A 15114-nucleotide genomic window follows, 5' to 3' on the forward strand; every position below is an offset into this window, starting at 1 on the left:
AAACAATCTAATTCCTCCAAGTGTCTCTCCTTTTTTGTTACTCCAATACCATTCTTTTTTTTTTTTTTAAAGATTTTATTTTTTTCCTTTTTCTCCCCAAAGCCCCCCGTACATAGTTGTATATTCTTCGTTGTGGGTCCTTCTAGTTGTGGCATGTGGGACGCTGCCTCAGCGTGGTCTGATGAGCAGTGCCATGTCCGCGCCCAGGATTCGAACCAACGAAACACTGGGCCGCCTGCAGCGGAGCGCGCAAACTTAACCTCTCGGCCACGGGGCCAGCCCCTCCAATACCATTCTTATAATCATCTTACTCTTCTCTGCTGAGTTCTTATGAAGAATCTCTTAAAGGCTGGAAAGATTTCAGAAAAGACGAAATGATTTTCTCATGGTGAGATTGCAATCTCTGTGACAGACCATAGACTAAAATTTTCAGGAGACGTCTTGCTCCACGTGCTTATGCTTCTAAGACAAGTTAGATTTCCTTGCAGGCCAAGAACTCGGCTTTAGAGATCATCCCAAGAGCTGCCCATTTTGAGGATCACAGAAAGTCTGACTTAATTCCAGTCATAAACTGGACTCTTTGTCTCTATGGCTAATACATATCATCAGGTGGCTTCTTAGCTATATTATCACTGATGATTGATGATGACTGCTGTGTGAGTGTGGTAGCATCAAACCCAGATGCCCCCCTAGGTTTATGAGGTATTGTTTCTCTCTAAGGACATGCCTGTCATATCAGCCACTGCCAGTGGAATAGGTACAGAACAATGCTCTAATTTTATATGTGAAGAAACAACTATGGAGCAATAAATAGAATTCTCCATAGCCAAGCAGTTCTGGAAGAACAGGTCAGTTCAGAGATTCCCTTAGGGTTAAACAAATAATGGGGGAGAGGATACTGTAGTTATATACGGAAATGAAAAAGATAGAGACTTCAGCTAGAACTCAAGGAACTTCACCACAGCGATGCAGCTGGAAATTTCAAGAATTGAAACAGAGTTCAGAACCAAAATCCACCCAAGATCCAATTATGTTCTACCCATCAATCACAGAGGGATCAGCACCAGAATTCATTGATCAATATTCTTGTGTTAGTTCTCTAGCATTATCTCAACTTGCTCGTCCAAGACTCCATGGGGCAGATTCCTTGCAACAATACTTCCAGATTTGGTATATGAAAAATGGCAGTGATAAAGAAGAAGATGATAATAATAGCTATGTTTTGATCATGTACCGTGGACCAGGCAATATGCTAAGTATTAACCCCCTTTCACAGAAGATGAAAGCAAAGACTTAGAGCTAATAAGGTAGTTAATCTGATGATCTTATTCCAAAGCTCATGCTCACTGTGCTCTGACACCTTTAGATCACGTGATCTGTCCATGAGCCAATTAGCTGTGCCCATTCTGAGCTGTGGAACCCTCTGGAAACTACATGGTGATTTATGCTTAAGGACTCATCTATGGCTACTGTCTTGCACAGGTGGCTATGAGCATGGCAGAACTAGGATTCCAAACCACTCAGACTCTTCCTTTTCTTGGGGTGGCTGTCATGCTTGCTCATAGGTTACCGTTACCCCCTCTCTGCCTGCGCTCAAGCCCAATGCTAGCCTCCCTCTCGGTGTTGATCCTACACCTACATCCTGCAATTTCCAGACTTCAAAAAAGTTTTACCGCAAAAAAAATTTGAGTTCTTTAGGTCAGTCTTAAATTGTATAACCTATAGGTAATTATAAAATATCTGTGTTCTTTCAGCTTCAATATTTTCTTTTTCATGCCCCTTAGGGACCCAGTCAGGAAGTATTTGTTGAATGCCAGATTGCTAGTATCAAAGTTATTTCTTCATATTAATCATGACCAACTGAACTAGGGTTATGGAGATATACATATATGCATGCACACATAGCTATATGTTTCCTCCTTATTAGACTCTGTCACATCTTTTCAGATTTAGACTATATTAGTAAGGATAACATTATACTATACTGCAATAAATAATAAATCTCTAAACGTCAAGGGCTTAATAATAAAAGTTTATTTCTTGTTCACGTCACAGTCTGACGTGGCTCTGGTGACTTTCTACTCTGCTTACCTCCAAATGATTCAGCAGCTCAGGCTGCTTCCATTTTATAATTCCACCATCTTAGAGTCGTTCACTTCCAACTGCACAGGCAAGAAAGACTGTGGAGAATATACACCCACTCTTAACTACCTCAGACTGGAAGTAGCACAACACTTTGGCTCACATTCCCATTGGCCATAATTTAGTCACGTGGTCCAATATAACTGCAAGGAAGCTTGGGAAATGAAGTCTTCCTGTGTACTCAAAAAGGAGAGATAGATGGGTGAGCATCCTGCCAGTCTGTGTCCTCAAACTGTATAATCTCTAGCGCTTTCAATCTTAGATCCAATCCTGCTGATACCACACATCTATTCCTTCAGGAAATTCTCTTGTCTCTATCTTCAAAATATTGAGGATATAACTACTTGTCACCACCGCCACTGCTTCCACCATGGTCCCAGCCTCCATCATTGCTTGCCTTGATGATTGCAATAGGTCCTTTACTGGTTTTCTTGCTTCAACCCCTGCCTCTTTACAATCTGTTCTGTAAACTGACCAGAGTAGTCACATTAAATATGGGTCAAGTCGTGGCATGCCCCATTTCACTCAGAGGGAAATGTTTTTCAGAGTCACATTCTTACCATGACCTCCAAAGGCCCCCATTATCTCTCCAGCCTTATCACCTACTCTTCTCACCTTTCTGCTCCTCAAATACCCCAGGATGCTCCCTCCTTATGTCCTTTGCACCAGCTGCTCCTTCTTCCTAAAATGCCTTTCCCCTAGATATCTACATGGCTAATTTCTCCTCCTCTTTCAAGTTTTTGCTCTCTCAATCAGGGCTGCCCTGGTACACTCTGACACCCACACTTTCATACACCCCATTCCAATTTCCCTACTTTACTTTTTTCATGATGCTTTTCCTCTTCCAACATAATACATAACTTACGTATTTATTTTATTTTCTGGCCCCCATATTCACTAGCATATAAGCCCCATGAGAGCAGAGATTTTGTCTGTTTGGTTCACAAGGTCCTACCACAGTGCCTGGCACACAGCAAGTGCGTAATCAACATTGTCAAATAAATAAGTGAATGAATCCTAGTACCCAGTGGGCCTAGGGATAAATCTCAGAATCCTTTTCAATATTTCTACTATAAGATGGGGGAGAGGTAAATACATCTCCTTCTCTAATATCCAGGAATTCCCAAATTAGCTATGTCAATTAGCCCTTTACTATGACTTTCACTAAAATTCACCAATTGTCCATGATTGTCACTTTGCTAAACTCATTCTGTAGGTTTCTGTATATTTCCTTTTTTTAGTTCTGTTTTTGACTCTGCCAGTATAGCGTATTTAGACGTTAAGATGTTCAAGGTAAGGATTGTGGCTTTCAACTTGATTGATACATAAAGGCACTTAATATAATCCATTGGATACTACTGTGGATGATTTTTTTTTAATAAACATTTTAAATTTAAAAATTTTAGCAAATTATCTTGCCTTTTATACCTGTGCAGATTGTCTTCTGTATACAGATTCAGACCAACCAAAGAAAAGGGGTGAGCTCAGGAGCCTGGACATTCTCCCACCCGCCCAAGATCCCAGCGCTGGAAAACAGCCCTAGCTTCATCAGGCTGCTAGAATCTCATAAATGAGCCTCTCTTTATCTGGAAGAAAGTCTGAGAAGCAGATCAGAGAGTTTCAAGACCATTTCTCCCTCCCTTCCCAAGAGGCTGGGTTGCTTGTATCTGGACGCAAGCTGAGCATTACTGTCATTGTTTTAAATAAAGGGCCCCTTTGATCTTGTTTAAAAACACAAACAGAGGGCCTTTGCCCAATCTGAATTTGACATGTGTCCTTTGATTCTGTAAATAATCAAATTTGAACCTAGTGTCTTATAACCACAACTGCAAAGTGTGGACTGAGGCAAGTTTTTGTTAAGACAATTTGCATTTAGTAAGCAATATTTTCTAACAATACATTCTTGTTTCTGAGATTCTTAGCATGTTCCTTCATCAGCATAATTACTAATTATTTCCTTTTCTAACCATCCCCATAATTCTCAACAATAAAGGGAAATCTATTTAAAAGAGCTCATTTTCCACAAAGAGACAAAAAGAAAATGTTTTCAAAGAAACCAAAACCAAAGTTATTCAGATCAGTTCAATCCGAGTCTTCTGGACAGCTTGACTATTGAGGGTGGAATGATTAGTTAAAAGGCTTCTCGTGGAGTCCGGAGGTCAGCACTGTCTGGATATCATCAGGTCTGTGAAACACTAGCCTGGGGGGACAGGGTCTGCAGGAAGTAGGAAGGCGTTTACTTTCAACCCTTTGAGGGAAGGAAATGCAGGCCAGTGAGCCTAGTCTCTTAGGTCTTTTGGCCTCTGGGTTTCTAAGCCCCAGGGCCCAAGAGAGGTTACAACCTTGAGCCCAAGCTTCCCAGAGCATGAAGGTCACTTCTGAACTTATGGGGTGAAATGTATTTAAAGCCCATCCCCAAAGGGAGTTGCAAAAGTTGGAAGTTGTTTCACTGTCAGGGTCAATTTATATTCGAAAGAGTGCAGGAGATGGGGTCTTTGCCCAGGGGACATCCTAGGAAAAACAGAATTGACCTATTTTAAGGAGAATGAATTCCAGAACTCAGTCCTTGTGACCCTCTCCTCACCCACATCCGTTCTCTGTTCTTCCAGCGGAGGAGAGAAGTTTCTGTAAATCACTTCTGCTCATAACAATTGTCACCCTCAGTACAAGGAAACACCGGGATCCCTGGCACCCTTAACCCACAGCATTAACTCCGCCTGGGCAAAGACCCTCGTTGCATTCCAGCGCGGAGAGTTTGTCTTAAAAATAATTATGATGAGGCATTGTTTTACTAACTTATCAATGTTAGTTCCTTTATCCCTATTTTAATATTACATTTAAAATATGTATGCCTTCCTGAAATTATGATTAATACAGAATAATCCCTTGACATAACAGATGGGGGACACTGTAGCTTTTCTTTTAGCACCAGAATTTCTGAAACTTACAGAAATAGGCTTCCCCATAAAGGCTACAAAGTCTGCCCCATGAAAGCTCAGGAAACAGGGAAACAAGGCTTATGTGTATCGCCACTTAAAGCCAGATCACAATTACAGAAAGTATTATCCTATATAACACAAGAAGTGGCCACAGATCAGAGGAACAAGCCAGAACCATATGGGCCTGCTACAAGTTTCCTCATGCAGGAGTTTGTATGAAAAGGCAGATGTCTCAATTCTACATACCATTTTAGAATCAAGAGCTCATCTTAATAGCTTCAGTATGCACCACTTTCTTTTATATTCCAAACAAGATAGCACGTGATAATACTTCCCGAGCAGTAAAGACCTATATAAATAAAAGTCATGGGAAAGAACTTCATCCTTCTTTGTTCTTTCAGTGGCCACCAAAATTTGAAGCCAGTAAAAGGAATATCTCTTGCAGAGAAGGTAAATTACTACGTTTTTCTGGAAATCTTCATCGTGTTTCTGTTAAATCAGAGGGACCCGAGATCAGCTTTATAGCCCTGAGCATTCACTTCTGTTTGCACTAGAAAGAATCCAGTGGTCATCTCTGATTGCTCACCCTCTCAGATCGAACAAACACAGCACTGCAGCTCCTTTCAACACTGGCTGGAACCAACGTAATCGCAAGTTTTAATCATATACTTCACTTTATTTTTTAGTATTGGATGCTCAGGACAAGGGTCAGACTTCTGCAAAGGAGGCAAAGTTATCTTCTGAACTGTTGAAGGCATCATCTTCTGTCTGGAATCAAGCTTCTCTCCTGTGGCTCGTTACTAACGTGCTCAGGCACGGCACACACGGAGCCAGGTCCATCTTCTGATTTTAGTTGTTAAACGGCTCAGCTGGGTTCCAGTCTCTTTTGGGTCCCTACCCAGCTGTGTTCTGGGACCTGTCACCTTTGCTCTCCTGGATGTCAGTTTCTTCCTCTCTAAGATAAGGAGATACAGCCAGATGCCCATGAATAACGCCTCCAAAGCTGATGGTCCGTGGTTGTTTAGACAACTGCGTGCACATGTGATTAATTAGTTCTTAATAAGGACATAGACAAAATTAACTGAATCTGTGGTCAGTTAAGTCAGCTTAGAGCTGCTATAAACACATTTGTACAAGAGTTTCCCGTGTAAGAAAGTAAGTAGAATTTTCTTATTGTTCTTCAGATAGAAGCTGATAATATGGAAACATGAAATTCACATAAGATTACCTAGACCCTAATTTCATTTTATAAGTGCGGCTCAAATCTGAAGTCATCATTACAAATGTCTCCATTTGGCTCAAGGATTTATCGTGTCATGAAGTAAAGATATTGCTGCGAGAAATAGTCCTTTGAAACGAATAATTTTATCGGGTCATTTTCTGAAAGAAGCTTTGGAGAGGAAGAAAAGAGAGACCTTCCTGGGTGAGAGAAAACTTCCACAGGGGAGGTCATGGAGGGTAAACCAGAGTGACCTGGGACAAATGTGGCCTCTGCAATTTTGCCTGAGACTGGTTTGAATCAAAGGGAAAATCATAATCTCCATTTGTTTCTCTTTTTCTAGACTAAATTACCATCCCGTCATTTTGTCAATAGAGCAGGGCCATAAATATGCAGCTTCTGATTCAAATACAGTTGAGTTGACCCCAGGTTAAGGCTTGCGTGAGATTCTTAGCAAAATAATTTCTTACCTAATTAGCTGGCACACATGGACTAATTAGAGCTTTACCCCTTGCCAGTAGGAAATTTGAGAAATTTGCTCCAAACATGGAAAATCTGATTTCACTTGGGAGAGCTGAGACACCTGCAATGAATGGAGGGAAAGAGGGATTTGTTCGAGTCAGATGAGAAGGCTGGGGTGCCTTGCTTCCATTACGTCATTCATTAAGAGGGCTGTGCTGCAGACTTCACACATCACCTTCCCGGCGTGATGGAATGGAAGAAGTGATCAGAAAATTAATTGGTGCACGTGTGCTTGGCCATGGCCTTGCATGTTTATGGAGTGTTTCGAAGACGTCAAGATAGAAGCAAATGATTGCAGTCACGTGGCTGAGCCCTAGAAACAGTGACGTGATTAGAAGAGCTGCTGCGTTAGATCAAGGATTTGGGGGGATGGAGCGAGAATTGTGGGCAGCACATCAGCTATGTACTGTGGACACTAGAATTCAGATACTTGGTCAAAAAAATTCTGGGTCTGCCTTCTAATTCTGCCAGTTTCTGACTGCGTGACCTTAGGCTCGTTCCTTCATCTAGTGCCAGTTTCTTATGGTTATCCTGAGGCTCCAGGGACGCAATGAATAAAAACATTTTTTTCATTGTTTTCACTAATTATTCTTAGAAAAATTATTATTCTTAGAAAAAGAATATTATTCATTTCGTTATTATTCTTAGAAAAAGTTTGCAAGCTTGTTACACACATTTCAAGCAATATAGAAAACTTCAAAAGTAAAGCGAAAAATCACCCAAATTCCTATCATACAAAAATAATGTGTTAAAATTTGGTGAACATTCTATGCCTATTTAGCAGCCTAATTTTTTCACCAAGTGATTTAAATTATTAATTACTAAGTTAATTGCCCAGAGAAAAACAATGCATTTGCTTTCATCTAAACGGGCTGGCTCTATTGATCAGCTTAACAAAAGTATTGCTCTCTTGTATTAAATAGAGACAGCAAAATCTGACACAATGCCCCATACGATAGTTTCCAAGAGGTGCCCCCATCAACCCTGGGGTTCCACAGAAGTACTTCCACAAATATTTGATTCAAATTTCACTTTTTAAACATTTTTCCAAATTTTTTTTAGAACCGTCATTTTAAAAATCCAACTTGTAGACCCACCTACATGTTACCATGTATGTAAGTTAACTCAATTTTCCTAAGACTGAGGAGTGAAGTTACTTCTGCCATTGATATTTAATTGAATAACAAACATCCTGAGATTGAAAGTGAGTGGTTGAAAAGTGTAAAGTTTCCATGACCAGTTTGTGTGAATCCAAGTTTTCTCAACACTTGGTAACCCTCCCCCAAAGTGTGAATCTTGAAAGTACTTTATGACTGCAAGTTGCAATTATAATATCCAAATGTTAATTTTTGGTTTCTTGTTATCCTTGATCAGCGTAAGACTGTGAAAATGTTTTTAATTGTACTAAAATAATTTTATGCTAATCAAAAACAATTTGATGGACATTCTTCTAGATACCTCTCAAGGATGGATGGATGCATAGACGGGTGGGGGGGATGGCTAGATCACAGGCTGTTTTTGTATGTATAATTCAACGTAAAGGAATTGGAGAAACTCGGATAAATTTTTGAAAATGAAATGTGTAAAATTAATCGGTATATTTAAAAGAATTATACTTATGCAGCTATCCACACAATATCAGCCAGGTTAAGAAATTAATAACGCCCTATGGGGCTTCCCGGGGCACATTCGCCTCGCTTCCATTACTTTGCTAATAATCATTTTCTTGTTTTACTTAGTAGTTTTACTGTATATGGAAGAATTGCTAAATAATATTTGTTTAGGTGTTTGATTTGAATATTATGTACAAGGAATCATACTGTATGCAGTAGCTTGTGTTGCTTCTTTTGATCACTATTGTATTTCTAAGATTCTTGTGTGTTTATATGGATGTTGTAGTATGTTGGTTTTTGGTGTTGTGTATTATTTTATTATATGAAAACGCTACAATTTATTTATCCATTCCTCTGATTATGATCATTTGGGTTTTCAATTTTCAGCTAACACAACTCATGCTTCCATGGACATTTTGAGCAGTCTCTGGTGTATGTGTGCAAGAGTGTCTCTAGGACATGTACTCCAGAGTGGAATTGCTGGGTTGTTCACTGTGCAAACATTCTACTTTTCTGAGTAACAACAACCGTTTTTCCAAAGTGGTTAGACCAGTATTCACTCCCACTTGCAATGGATAAGAGTTTCCGTTGCTTGCCAGCCTCGCCAGTACATGGTGTTGTCAGTCTTTTAAATTTATTACAACCGGTGTGTATGTAATAGTATTTCTATGGTTTTAATTTGTACTTGTCTGATTACTAATGACATTGAATTTCTTGCCATGTACTTGTGAGTCATGTTTCCTCTTTTGTTAAAAGCTTATTCAATCTTTTGTCTATTTTTCTGTCAGTTATTTATATTTATTTCTTATGAATTTATAAGAAATATAGACAGATGATTGATTGACAGATGACTAGAGAGAGAGAGACATATATATTCTAGATACTAGTTTTGCCATTTTTTAAGCTATCTCTTATTTTCAAAATCATCCTTCTATACTTTACTCTGTAATACTAGAGCTATATATTAGTTAGCTATTGCCATGTAACAAATTTCTCCAAACCTTAGCAGCTTTAAATAATACACATCTATTATTGCCCAGTTTCTGTGGACCAAGAATCCAGGCATCGCTTAGCTACCTCCCCTGTTTCACAGCCTCTCACAAACCTGCAATCAATGTGCCAGCTCAGGATCATGGTTTCATTTTAAAGCTCAACTGGGGATGGATCCACTTCCAAGCTCACTCACGGTGTTTGGCAGGATTCTGTTCCTCACAGTCTATTGGATTACAGGCGCTAGGTCCTCACCAGCTCCTGGCTGGAAATTACCTTCAGTTACTTGACATGTGTGTTTCTCCCACCATGGAAGTTTGCTTCATCAAAGCATGCAAGCTAAGAAGACAATAGAGTAGGTATCTCAGCAAGACAGAAGTCACAGTTTTTTATAACCTAAACACAAAAATGATATCCTATAACTTTTGCCATATTCTAGCAAGTCACTAGGTCCAGCCCACACTCAACGGGAGGGGACGACACAAGGGCAGGAATACCAGGACGCAGGGATCACTGGGAGCCATGTCAGAATCTCTTATCCCAGACTTGGAATCTACATTTCTCCATTGGCAGTTGGCTCCTGTTAAGATCCATCAATATGGGGCCCTAGCAAAGGTAGGGAGGCAGGCAGAGGGAGAGAATCTTGTGCCTTTTATTTCCCGCTCTTCCTGTTAGTGTCACCACAGTAATGGCTCTTCATCTTGGAAGCAGAAGTTAGAATAAGTCGCAGTTAGTTGCAGTCTCTAGATTTTTTTCACACTCCCAGAACCAGTCTCATCACACCTCCTCAGAGGTACCAACACCATCAGGGCAGCAGCCTTTCCCTAGAGGCTGGAACGCTGCTCCATGGCCCCTCCTCCAAGCACCAGCCTGAGAGCAGCCTCTTCAGAGGTCTGAGTTCTGTCTCCAGCAGACCCTTCTCCCGGCTCCTAGCTTCTGATGATTCCCCCACTTGCCTGGGATCCAGCTGCCCTGAGGGTAGTAGCTGTTTCTTGCAGTTACTACCACTACATTACCTTGGTATTCCCTTTGTCACATCTCAGGCCTCCCACACCTGTTTAACCAGTTCCCTACATTCAACAATTTCTACTAAAGCAACTAGTTTGGTTTCTGACTGACATACTGATCTCTTTACCCAGTTTGAGGGATTTGAAACAGAATTAAAATTGCCCCTTTCCTTCAAGGACTCACAATTAGTAAGGAAAGAATACACATGCACAAATACCCATAATCCAGACAGAAATTTATTAGTGTCAGAAGAAAGCTATAAATAAAGGGTTTTGGGAGGTTAGAGGAAGAAATAGTGCTTTTGGCTAGGAGAACCAGATAGTCTTCATAGAGAAGGGAAGATTTCAGCTAGATCCTAAAGGGTGGTTAGTTCTCAAAAGGAGCAGCATACTAAAAGGAGGGATAAGCAAGAAAAAAGCAAACAGAATAAGAAATAAGGTTTGGAACTTAATATAGAGAAAAATACAGAGTTTGGTCTCTACACTGGGGCTGTTCAGTAGAAACAAGACTGTGAGCCAGAGATGCAAGCCACGAAAGTAGTTTTAAATTATCTAGCAGCAAATTTAAAAGAAAAAGTAAAAAGAAACAGATGAAATGAATTGTTATTTAATTCAGTATATCTAAAATATTATCATTTCAATTGATAATCAATATGACAAAGACTCGTGGACTATTTTGCATTCTTTTTCTGATACTAAGTCTTCAAAATCCAGTGTGTGTTTTACATTGACAGCACATCTCACTTTAGACTAGCCGCATTTCAAGTACTCAGAACCACGTGTGGCTTGTGGCTACCATATTGGACAGCGCAGCTTTAAACAGTAGGGAGCCATGAAACATTTCTGAGCAAGGAACCAGTATAATCACAGAGATGCTTTGGAGATTTCGATATGGAAAACTGTCCATTCGGTGGGCAGACATTTACTGAGTGCCTGAGAGCTAATAATGGCCACATTAAGAGAGCTACCATTTACTAATTGCAGAACTGTGCTCAACTATCAATGAAAACCTTTGGGATTTTTGTCACAGAGAGAAACCAGATGCCCTGCCCTAACAATGTCTTCAGTTATTTTTTAAACACTAATTGAATTTTATAAATGTAGTGAGAAGCTTGTCCAATTTCTCAAAATAATTAAACGTGAAACTTTTGGTTCTCCAAAAGGTACTCTCCTTAGGAAATCCAAGGATATAAAGCTGCATTTAGGATTTATGCTTCCTGAATATTCTGGGATCCATCTATCCTCTAACTAATTCTCTCCCCTGGAGACCTTTAATATGGTGATTACTGACATTCCTACTAAAATGATAAAAATACAGGAAATGTCATTTTAATGACGGGGAGTTTCAGCCTCTCCAAGTTACAAGATTTAAATGAGAATTATTTACAAGTGGAGTGCACTCCCCCCTAGGAACTCGTTTGGTTCACCTGGATTTATGGACTTGGTCTGTTTTCCATTTCATTTTACAAATGTTAGGCTAGCTATTAAGACAGGAAACACATATTGGTAAAGCGTGGTGTGGAGACAGAGACACGCTCTTTCCATAGCCGACAAGCTAAAGCTACTAATTTTATTTAATCTTGGAAGATCATTCACAAGACTCTCCATCTTCTCTTTTAATATTTGCTATTTATTATTCTCCTACAAAAGGAATACTTCCATAATTTTCCTCCAATCCTTTTTGGAATCAAGACAGCAGTAAACAATCTCCAAACTTCTGTAAATGTTAACACAGTTGCCCTCATCTTTCAGTCTGTTTGAGGACTCTGGAAATGTGTTCTTCCCATAGTTGGGGTCAGGCCACCTGGGATTGTAACAGCAAAATGGTGTCTGGGTTCTGAGCACAATGTCACTAACACGGGCTTTGCTGAATAACTCTGAACTTGGCCTTGATCGCTGGCAGCATGGAGGAGGGGAAGAGGAAAGGGAATTGAAAATAATTTTTAATTGCAAAATGTTCCATATTTGTGAGTGTCAGTTACTATCAGGTCTCTACTTTTAAGTACACTGCAACCTGGCTGGGAGATAAGTCATATTTATGTGGGGAGTAAGACTATAAGAGGGCGACCTGTTTGGGAAGTTGTGTTATTGATAAGAGCTTGAGCTAATGCCTGTGGGAGAGGAGAGGAGAAGAGAGCTGGCCTCGATGCCAACTCAGCAATTAATATGATGCTAACAGACAGCATGGCTTCAAGGATGCCTTCTCCCTAGGTTCTCTGACTTTAGCAACTGAGTACCTGGTTGTCCCACTCTCCAAGAAAGAATCATGGAGCAGGAGTGAATTTGGAGTTCAGGGATGGACAGCGAGAGAGGCCCATGGACATACTAGATTCAAGTTTGTGTATGTTGAGATGCCCAGTGGACATACAACAGGCGATTGTCTCAGCCAGTTTGGTATATATGCTGTGGGGGATGAGAACTGGCCACCCCAAAATGTGTCTCTTTGCCTTGCCTTGATTATTTTTAAGAACAAAGGACTCTGAAAGAAACTTTGACCTTCTCTGCCTAAAAGAAATTTAAAATAAAGTCCTGTCCCCAGGACAGGCCATCACCATAGATAACTCTGGGTATCAGTAGACTGTGAAGGTCCTTGCTAAGCCCACTCTTAGCAAAGTTGTATTTACCAAACATTTGCTTTTCCATTTCCGTGCAAATTGCCTTCCTCCCCTTTGAAGCCCCAAATCACCACCCCCAACATCCTCCTTTGTCTTTAGCTGAAGATGGTATTTAAGATGAGAGCCTCTACCATTTCGATGAGTTCCTCAGTCTTCCTGAGTTTCTCCCGTGTGTACATGTTGTAAAGCTTTGTTTGATTTTCCCCTGTCATTCAGTCTCATGTCAATTTAATTCATAGCCCAGCCAGAAGGACCTAGAGGGTAGGGGAAATGTCTTCCTCCCCTGCAATACCAAGAACTCAGGAGACAGATCTGGGTAGAAAATATCTACCTGAATCAAGAGGTAATTGAAGCCACGAAAGTGCATAGGCACTTCTGGGAGGTATGTATAGAGAGCAGAAAATGGAGCAAGGACAAAACACTGGGAAACCAGCATTTAAAGGAAGGGACGAGAAAGAACAGCTCACCAAGGATTCTGAGACTAGTGAGACCGCCTCTTCCCCCTGCCCTAGGCCACATCTGCACTCATTTGCAGCTCTGCTGGAGAGTTCCTTGTCAGCTGACAGATTCTCACCTCCCTGTTCCACCGTCTGAGGACTTTCTCTGGTACCAGAGGAACTTACTCAGCAAGCGCAAGGGCATCCCACAGGTACTGAGAATTTAATGAATTCAGGTAGAGAAATAATCCAGCTTCCCAACCTTGGTGGGTCAATTCTGAGGTGTGTTCCACAGGGTTCATCAGAGCCCCACAGTGCCCACTCCACTAACCTGCCTGTTAATACACCATTTGTGGGCTTGTTTTCCTATCCATATTTCACTTTCCCCGTTTCCTCATTTGTGCTTTCTGAGATCACTTCCCAAATAAATTACCTGCATTCTCCCCCCACCTTAAATTTACCTGTCTCAGGGTCTTGGAGGGAAAAACCAAACTAAGACAGAAGGAAATACAAGATAGGTAGAAAAGAATCAATGGAGTCTGATGTCTTGGGGGATAAAAAAGAGGAAGGGGAGAGTTCCATGAAGAAATTGACCAACAATGCAAAATAATACTGAGATATTGAGCCAGATAAGGACTGAATATATTTCTCTGAATTTAGCACCTGGAAGGTGACTTTGACAAGAGCATTTTCAGTAAAATGGTGGGAGTAGCCGGCAAATTTTAGGCACTGTTATATGATTCTGAGTCGAGAAAGAGGAGGCAGTAATAAAGGGAAGAGAAATGGTGGTAGCTAGAAAGGAAGGTGGATCAACTGGGAAGTTCTATCAATTTGTTTCCGACGGTGTGAACTGAGTGTGCCAAAGAAGAAAAGGGCAGTAGAAGTGGGGCGAGTAGAGCAGTGTGGGCAATTCACAGAGTAGCAAAGGCTCTTTGAGGAAGAGCGAGAGGATGGAATCCAAAGCAGAAATCATCCCTCTTGGACCTACCTCGTCCACAAAAACCAGACCAAATGATAAATGTGCAATGAGAAACTTTATGGTGGGTGAGAAATAAAGAAAGTTCCTAATTTGACTTCTATTTTCTCTGTGAAGTAGGAGACCAGTCATCAGTCAATATCTATGGCAGAGATGATTAGGAACAGAGTTTTGAGGCCAGTGGTAAGGTTTGAAAAAGTAGTTGTGGGAACTCAGTGCCGTACAATGTATAAATGTACAGAAGGATGACAGGAAGGACCAAGAGCCCTGGAGGCCTGAAGATGTGGTGGTGTGGTGGCCTCAGTCCTCGAGGTTTGGTCCAGCAGCTTAGGAACAGAAGCCTAGAACCCTAAAGGTTGTATTAGTCAGGGTTCTCCAGAAAAACAGAACCAATAGTATGTGTGTACGTGTGTGTGTGTATATGTATATATAGAGAGAGAGAGAGTCCAAATTTTGCAGGGCAGGCCAACAGCCTGGAGACCCAGGGAAGAGTTGATGTTGCAGCTCAAGTCTAAAGGCAGTCTGGAGACAGAATCCCGTCCTCCTTGGGGGATGTCCAACTTTCTCTCTTAAGGCCTTCAACTGATTGGTGAGGCCCACCCACATTATGGAGGGTAATCTGCTTTACTCAAAGTCTACTACTGATTTAAATAT

The sequence above is a fragment of the Equus caballus genome, chromosome 4 (genome assembly GCF_041296265.1).
Source record: "Equus caballus isolate H_3958 breed thoroughbred chromosome 4, TB-T2T, whole genome shotgun sequence".
NCBI classification, from domain to species: Eukaryota; Metazoa; Chordata; class Mammalia; order Perissodactyla; family Equidae; genus Equus; species Equus caballus.